Here is an 8,163-nt window from a genome sequence, read left to right on the forward strand (position 1 = left end):
AGGTGGCAACCATTAATGTTGCCAGCATAAAGTCTGTAAGTGCTAGAGAAACAGCCTTATTTTTGATCAGTGGGATGGAAGCTGATATTTTCTTTTTGCAGGAGACCAGGTTGCCCACCTTGGCTGATGTCCATCTGGCCAAGCGTGAGTGGAGGCGTGGGCCCTCCTACTGGTCTCTTGCGGCTGAGCTTTACAGCGGAGTTGCGGTGCTTTTTACCGGCATGGTAACGTGTCGGCGGATAATTGAGGTAGAGATCGGAAGATGTCTGATTCTGGATGTTCTCGTAAGGGGGCATGAGCTCCGTCTCATTAATATCTATGGCCCACAGTCCAAGTGGGACAGGAAGAACCTCTTTGCGAGGATTAAACCTTACCTCTTTACATCCCGGCTGGTAGTCTTTGGAGGTGATTTTAACACCATTACTAGGCCCAAGGACAGGAGAGGCTTCACTGACGGGCTGGGATATGATAGCAATTTTCTAAATGCTATAGTCAGGGAGGCAGGTCTGGTTGACGCTTGGATTCAAAGTGTCCCAGACGGCACGGGTTTCACCTTTAGGAGAGGTAATAGCCAGAGTAGGATAGACAGGTTTTTTTTTGAAGGAGAACTCTGCCTTCTCGGCACCTGAGTGTCAGGCGGTGGAGTTTTCCGATCACCTTATGCTATCTGTCACCTTGAATATTTCAGACACGCCGCTGAGAGGAAAGGGCATCTGGAGGATGAATTCGTCTCTGCTGGAGGACGAGGAGGTGAGACGATCTTTCGAGGAGTTCTTTCAGGCGCAGGAGACGGTGCTGGATTTCTGCGGCAGTAAGTCTGAGTGGTGGGAGCTCACCAAAGTGCGGATCAGCAGGTTTTTCAAGGCTATTGGTAAGAGACGGCAGTTTAAACAGTATAACGCCTACCAGCGGTTGCGGAGGAAGCTCGACCGCCTTGTTTCTAGCGGTGGAGATTCGGGGGCAATCTCGGAGGTGAAGCTTCTCCTTAGGGAACTCCAGTATGATCGGCGTGCCTCTTTGGTTCTGGAGAGGGATTATGGGAAATACCACTCGCCTGACCCTTTCCAGAATTGCAAACAGAGTGCAGCAGTTAAGACGATCTCTGCTCTGAGGGATAGTACAGGGTCCCTGGCTAAATCCAGGTCAGGGATTCTGGAGGTCTCCAGGTCCTTTTATGCGGATTTACTGAGTGAGAAACACCTTGACCGGACAGGGATGTCGAGCTTTTTGGAATCCACGCCTGGTCTGGACAGTGATGTCCCTCTGGCGAGTTTGACTGGGGAGATTACTGCAGAAGAGGTGTCCAGAGCGATTGATAGTCTGGCCATTAAAAAGACTCCTGGGCCAGACGGTCTGACTGCCGAATTTTTTAAGGCTTTTAAATCCCGCCTGGTACCTCGTCTCGCGGAAGTGTATAACAGCTGTCTGGATGAGGGATCTCTCCCTCCTTCCATGAGACAGTCTGCAGTTATTCTCCTGTCAAAGGGTAAAGATCCTTCGGCTATTGAGAACTGGCGCCCCATCAGCCTCCTCAATGTCGATAGAAAGGTTCTGGCGAAGATCTTGTTCTGGCGCTTGTCGTCAGTGGCAGACAGTTTGCTTTCTCGTCAGCAGCATTGCTCGGTCCGGGGCAGGAGTACCTTCACAGCGGTGTTAGCTGTCCGGGAGGCTCTGGAGCGATGTAAGGCTGAAGGATGGGGAAAGTACTTGCTGGCGGTGGATCAGGCAAAGGCCTTTGATCGAGTTGATCACAAGTACCTCTGGCATCTCCTGGACCGGTATGGTTTGGAGGGGAGGTTCATCGGCTGGTTGAAGACATTGTACCAAGGGGCGGAGAGCTTCATGTTGGTGAATGGTTGGGTTGGGCAGCCCTTTGAGGTTGGATCTGGGGTGCGCCAGGGGTGCCCGCTGAGTCCCTTGCTCTATGCCTTTGCCATTGACCCCTTCGTCAGGAGGCTAGATGGCGGGGCGGTGAGTGGGGTGCTGGTGGGTGCCACTGGAGATCCGCCTTTGAGAGTTGTGGCTTATGCTGATGACGTTTCTGTTTTCATTTCTGGACCGGAGGAGGCTCAGGAGGTGGTTTCAGTAATGGATCAGTATGCCGAGGCATCAGGTTCCAAGGTCAATCAGGACAAATGTGAAGTTCTCTGGATGGGTAGGGAGGGTGAGAGCTTCTCACTCCCGGACGCCTTCCCGGTGCCTCAGCCGAACATCAAAGTGTTGGGCATCAATTTTGGCTCTGCTGATTACAGCAAGCAAAATTGGGAATCCAAGCTGTCGGATGCCGAGGTCAAAGTGAGATGTTGGAAGGGGTGGCGGCTCTCCTTGAGGGAAAGGGTTGATTTGATCAAGACTTTCCTGCTCCCAGTCTTTTTGTACGTCAGCTTCGTTTGCCTCTTGCCAGAATCGCTCTATACGAGAATCTATAGCTGTTTCTTCCAGATGTTATGGGGGAATCGGCTGAACCTCGTCAAGAGGGACGTGACTTACTCATCCAGGCGGGAGGGTGGCCTAGGTATGGTCAACCCGGTGGTCTTTTTCTCTCTGATGTTCTTGAAACATAACTTTGGTAATATGCTGGCAGAGAGACCGCCTGCATGGGTAGGACTGTTCCGGATCTGGTTTGGACCCTTTCTGCACAGTTGGGAGAGTGGCGGGCCAGTGAGAAGCCTGCGGGTCAAGCATGGTAAGCTCCCGGCTTATGTGGCCCTGTGCCTGAAGTTACTCCGGCGGTGGCATGTGACTGCGGAGGAGGTCCGGTCCCTCCCCAGGAGGCTCCTGGGTGAGAGGATTGTGGCATCTGCTTTCCATGCGCCGCTGGCCTTGAGAGATTGCCCGGGCCATGTTATGAGGGAGGGTTTGCGGTTGATAAATCTGGAGCGGATCCCCCTGAAGTTGCGGGACCAGGCCTGGCTCGCCTTCCATGGCAGGCTCTACGTGAGGGGTAACCTGAAGTACCGTCCTGCGGATGACCGTGGTTGTCCGAGGTCGGAGTGTGGGGGTGAAGTGGAGACTATGGACCACTTCTTGCTTCAGTGCCCCTTTAACGTAGAGGTGTATAAACAGGTGGGAGGGGCTCTGGGTGTTCCTTTCCTCCATCGCATGTCGTATGCGGAGTGGGTGTACGGAGCATTCGAGAGTCGCATGGGTTTTAATTTGGACACCCTGTTTTTAGTCAGCTTAGTTGTCCGTTATTACACTTGGATGGCACGGTGTCAGGTCTCCATTCGGCAGAAGGTCCTCCCTGTTCAGGTGGTGGCGAGTGACATCCTTGGTGAGGTTGGGAAAATTCGGGGTCTTGAGAAAGACAGGCTGCGACGCAGAGCTTGGATGGAGGCGTGGAGGAACATCAAGCCTGTTGCTGCGGTCTGTTGATCTCGGGTGGTGGGATCTGTCCCTAGTTTCTGCCTTCAGCACTCCCTAGATTTTTGCGTTCGGATCTTTTTGGTAGCCTTTTGCATGGTAGGTTGTAGGGGTCAGACGTGGAAGATTTGCGGGTTCCTTAGCCCTCCCCTGTGGTGTATATAATAGTATGGTTAGGTCCTTTGTATATAGTTTAGGCCATATAGGCCGTAAGCAGCAGGTTTGAATATGGAAATTGCATATGGTTTATGTTTTTGTCTGAGCCATAAAGGCTCTTAGTCATGTGGTCTCGGCCATAAAGGCCTTGTACTGTAAATATTGTATATAGTTTCCGTTTTTTTTTTTTCCTTTCAGGTTATGGACTTTTATTTATGAGCCGTTCAGGCTATGTTTGAGTTTTGTTTTTTTTTTTTTTTTTTTTTTTTTTTTTTTTTTTTCCCCAGGGACTGTTGGGACATTTTAGTTTCCTTTCTGTTGAGTTTTGTATTTATTTATTTATTTATTTATATTTATACTTTTATGCATAAGTCTGATGGATATGTATGACATCAATACATAATAAAAAATCTCCATTCCTAACAGTACCCCCCCCTCAAGGAGCGGCCTCAGGACGCTCCAAACAGTCCTAGCTGGGCAAAATGTTCCACCGCCCGGGTCTGGCAACTGGCGGGATATCAAAGACTGGCACACCGGGCAGGACTCCGGGCAGCGGCACACCGGGCTGGACTCCGGGCAGCGGCACATCGAGCAGAGGCACATCGAGCAGAGGCACACCGGGCAGGACTCCGGGCAGAGGCACACCGGGCAGGACTCCGGGCAGAGGCACACCGGGCAGGACTCCGGGCAGAGGCACATCGGGCAGGACTCCGGGCAGAGGCACATCGGGCAGGACTCCGGGCAGAGGCACATCGGGCAGGACTCCGGGCAGAGGCACATCGGGCAGGACTCCGGGCAGAGGCACATCGGATTACCAGGCGAAGCAGCAGGCAGCGGGCCACCAGGCGGAGCGGCAGGCAGCGGGCCCCCGGGCGGAGCAGCAGGCACCGGGCCCCCGGGCGGAGCAGCAGGCACCGGGCCCCCAGGCGGGGCGACAGGCACCGGGCCCCCAGGCGGGGCGACAGGCACCGGGCCCCCAGGCGGGGCGACAGGCACCGGGCCCCCAGGCGGGGCGACAGGCACCGGGCCCCCAGGCGGGGCGACAGGCACCGGGCCCCCAGGCGGGGCGACAGGCCTCGGGCCCCCAGGCGGGGCGACAGGCCTCGGGCCCCCAGGCGGGGCGACAGGCATCGGGCCCCCAGGCGGGGCGACAGGCATCGGGCCCCCAGGCGGGGCGACAGGCATCGGGCCCCCAGGCGGAGCGGCGGGCGCCGGACCCCCAGGCGGAGCGACAGGTCTCGGGCCCTCAGGCGGAGCGGCGGGCGCCGGACCTCCAGATGGAGCGATAGGTCTCGGGCCCTCAGGCGGAGCGGCGGGCGCCGGACCCCCAGCTGGAGCGACAGGTCTCGGGCCCTCAGGCGGAGCGGCGGGCGCCGGACCCCCAGGTGGAGCGACAGGTCTCGGGCCCTCAGGCGGAGCGGCAGGCGCCGGACCCCCAGGAGGAGCGACAGGTCTCGGGCCCTCAGGCGGAGCGGCGGGCGCCGGACCCCCAGATGGAGCGACAGGTCTCGGGCCCTCAGGCGGAGCGGCGGGCGCCGGACCCCCAGATGGAGCGACAGGTCTCGGGCCCTCAGACGGAGCGGCGGGCGCCGGACCCCCAGATGGAGCGACAGGTCTCGGGCCCTTAGGCGGAACGACAGGTCTCGGGCCCCCAGGCGGGGCGGCGGGCACCGAGTCACCAGGCACAACAGTGGGCTCCGAGTCAACTGGGATGACCGCTGGCACTGGGTCAGACATTGGATCGTCTGGCTGGACAGCGGGCATCGGGTCACCAGCCATCAGGTCATTTGGCTCGACAGCGGGCACCGCGTCATCTGGCAAGGCAGTGGGCTCCGAGTCAACAGGCACGACAGTGAGCACCGGGGCATCAGGTACCGGATTGTCTGGCTCGACAGCGGGCATCGGGTCACCAGGTATGACAGCGGGCACTGGGTCACCAGGCATCAGGTCATTTGGCTTGTCAGCGGGCACCGCGTCATCTGGCAAGGCAGTGGGCTCCGAGTCAACTGGTATGACCGCGGGCACTGGGTCAGACATTGGATCGTCTGACTGGACAGCGGGCACTGGGTCACCAGGCATCAGGTCATTTGGCTCGACAGCGGGCACCGCGTCATCTGGCAAGGCAGTGGGCTCCGAGTCAACAGGCACGACAGTGAGCACCGGGGCATCAGGTACCGGATTGTCTGGCTCGACAGCGGGCATCGGGTCACCAGGTATGACAGCGGGCACTGGGTCACCAGGCATCAGGTCATCTGGCAAGGCAGTGGGCACCGCGTCACCAGGCATTGGATCGTCTGGCTCGACAGCGGGCATCGGGTCACCAGGTATGACAGCGGGCACTGGGTCACCAGGCATCAGGTCATTTGGCTTGCCAGCGGGCACCGCGTCATCTGGCAAGGCAGTGGGCACCGGGTCACCAGGTATGACAGCGGGCTCTGAGTCAATTGGCACGACAGCGGGCACTGGATCAGGTACCGGATCATCTGGATCAACAGCGGGCATCGAGTCAACTGGCCTAATAGGATCGTCGGGCTGGATCAGTTCATCCTGCTGAGTAGCGGCATCAGGCTGAATGCAGGCATCAGGCTGAAGAGGGGCATCAGGCTGAAGAGGGGCATCAGGCTGAAGAGGGGCATCCGGCTGAAGAGGGGCATCCGGCTGAAGAGGGGCATCCGGCTGAAGAGGGGCATCCGGCTGAAGAGGGGCATCCGGCTGAAGAGAGGCATCCGGCTGAAGAGGGGCATCCGGCTGAAGAGGGGCATCCGGCTGAAGAGAGGCATCCGGCTGAAGAGAGGCTTCAGGCTGAGTAGAGGCTTCAGGCTGGTTCACCGGTTTGGATACTGGCAGGATGGTACTGGTTGGAAAGAATTTTCGCTTTTTTCTGGTTTTAATTACTGGAGCACTGCAAGTAAACGCAGGTCTGCAAACGAATGGAGCAGCTGGAGACAGAGAAAAACTGGAGGATGGAACAGGAGAGGGAGCAGTTGCTACAGAGGGCTTTTTTACAGGGTTAAAGGCAGGATAGGTGCAGCGAGTGGGAATAGGGTACTGACATGCGGTAGATAGCCAAGTATACTGGGCTGTAACTGGAGGAGCTGGTGGGAATACAGGAGTAGAGTTAGAAACAGGACTGGGTTTTTGTAAGCTGACTGAGGCTGGGTGCAACAAGTCTGTCCATGTCTGCAGTAGGGGTTGAACAAAGCTGAGCTTACACAAAGTCTGTCTGGTCAATGACTGCACTGCGTTTATACAATCTTGCAGTGTCTGTGGTGAACATGTGGAATAACGCTCCAGAAAGTAACCCACATCATCCTCTAATAACCACACCAGGGACTCTACCTGGTCTGCACTAAATGGTGGCAAAAATTCATCCCTGCATTCGGGGGAACCAGATGAAACCAACTCTGCACAAACCTCAATCAATGGCTGCACCTCAGAGAACACTGTGCCCTGATCTACTAGAACATGAGCGAGCCGTATACATTCTAGCAATTCATCCCGGGTATACTCCTTCAGAGTTTGATAAGCATACTCCCTGTCATCAAACACTAGCAGATATAAATACTCAACCTCATCAAGATCCATCCTTCCCATCAACAAGCCAAGATGGCTTCCCTGTGCAGCCACTTCTGGTCAGGATTGGCCTTGGTGTAATGTCAGGGCTCCCAGGTATGACCAGAGGTGTGTGACTGAAGCAGGGAAACGCAGACCTCAGATATGTTATAAACAATATAATTTATTAACACTAACAGTACAAACATAAACGCAGTGCAATACTAAAACATAATACAGTGCAAACAAACCAAACCAAACCACCCACAGATAACAGTATATACAAGCAAGCGTCGTCAGGCAGGCCGGGTCAATATCAATTGGGCAGGTAGGTACAGGGGAAGCAAGCGGAGAATGGTCGGGGTCACAGGCCAGGTTCAGCAGGTAGCAAGCAGCATAGTACAGAGGGTCAGACAGAGGGATGGTCCGGGTCACAAGCCAGGGATCAGAACAGGTAGCAAGCAGCGTAGTACAGAGGGTCAGACAGAGGAATGGTCAGGGTCACAAGCCAGGATCAGAGCAGGAGAAGTCAGCAAAGGAACAGAAACAGGATGCAGGACAGATACAGGGCCCAGGACAAACACAACACCAAGGCAGAGTCTGCAAGTCTGGCCATCCCTTAAATACCCCAGCATCATCAGTTCCAGGTGTTAGCTGGCTGAAAGGTTGAGTCTCTGATTGCTGGGAGCACCCGCTGGCCAGCCCTGGTACTGCAGATCAAAAGGCAGGTGAGTCCCACCATTGCTGGCCAGTCCATTCCTAACAGAGAGATTGAAGATGTGGGTGAGGGAGCAGATGATGGAGGGGGGGTGACTGGAGGAGCTGTGAGGGGATAGGGTCCAGGGGGCAGGTGGTGAGGCGGGCTTCAGTGAAGACCTTAGAGACCTCCTCAGAGGTAGTTGGGCTGAAGGAGCAGAGTGTTGGGGAGGTGATGGTGTGCGGGGCATTGGGTATAGTGGGGGGTAGTGCGGCTATGAGGTCGGGGGAGGGGAGGGTAGAGGGTTTGGAGGAGGGCGGGAGGCTGGGTGGAGAGGTGGATTGTGAGTTGACAATGTCCTTACGGATTGCGTCAATCTTGTTCTGGAAGTGAGT

This window comes from Staurois parvus, unplaced genomic scaffold (assembly GCF_062004578.1).
Source record: "Staurois parvus isolate SC_StPar_1 unplaced genomic scaffold, SC_StPar_1.0 ptg000192l, whole genome shotgun sequence".
NCBI classification, from domain to species: domain Eukaryota; kingdom Metazoa; phylum Chordata; class Amphibia; order Anura; family Ranidae; genus Staurois; species Staurois parvus.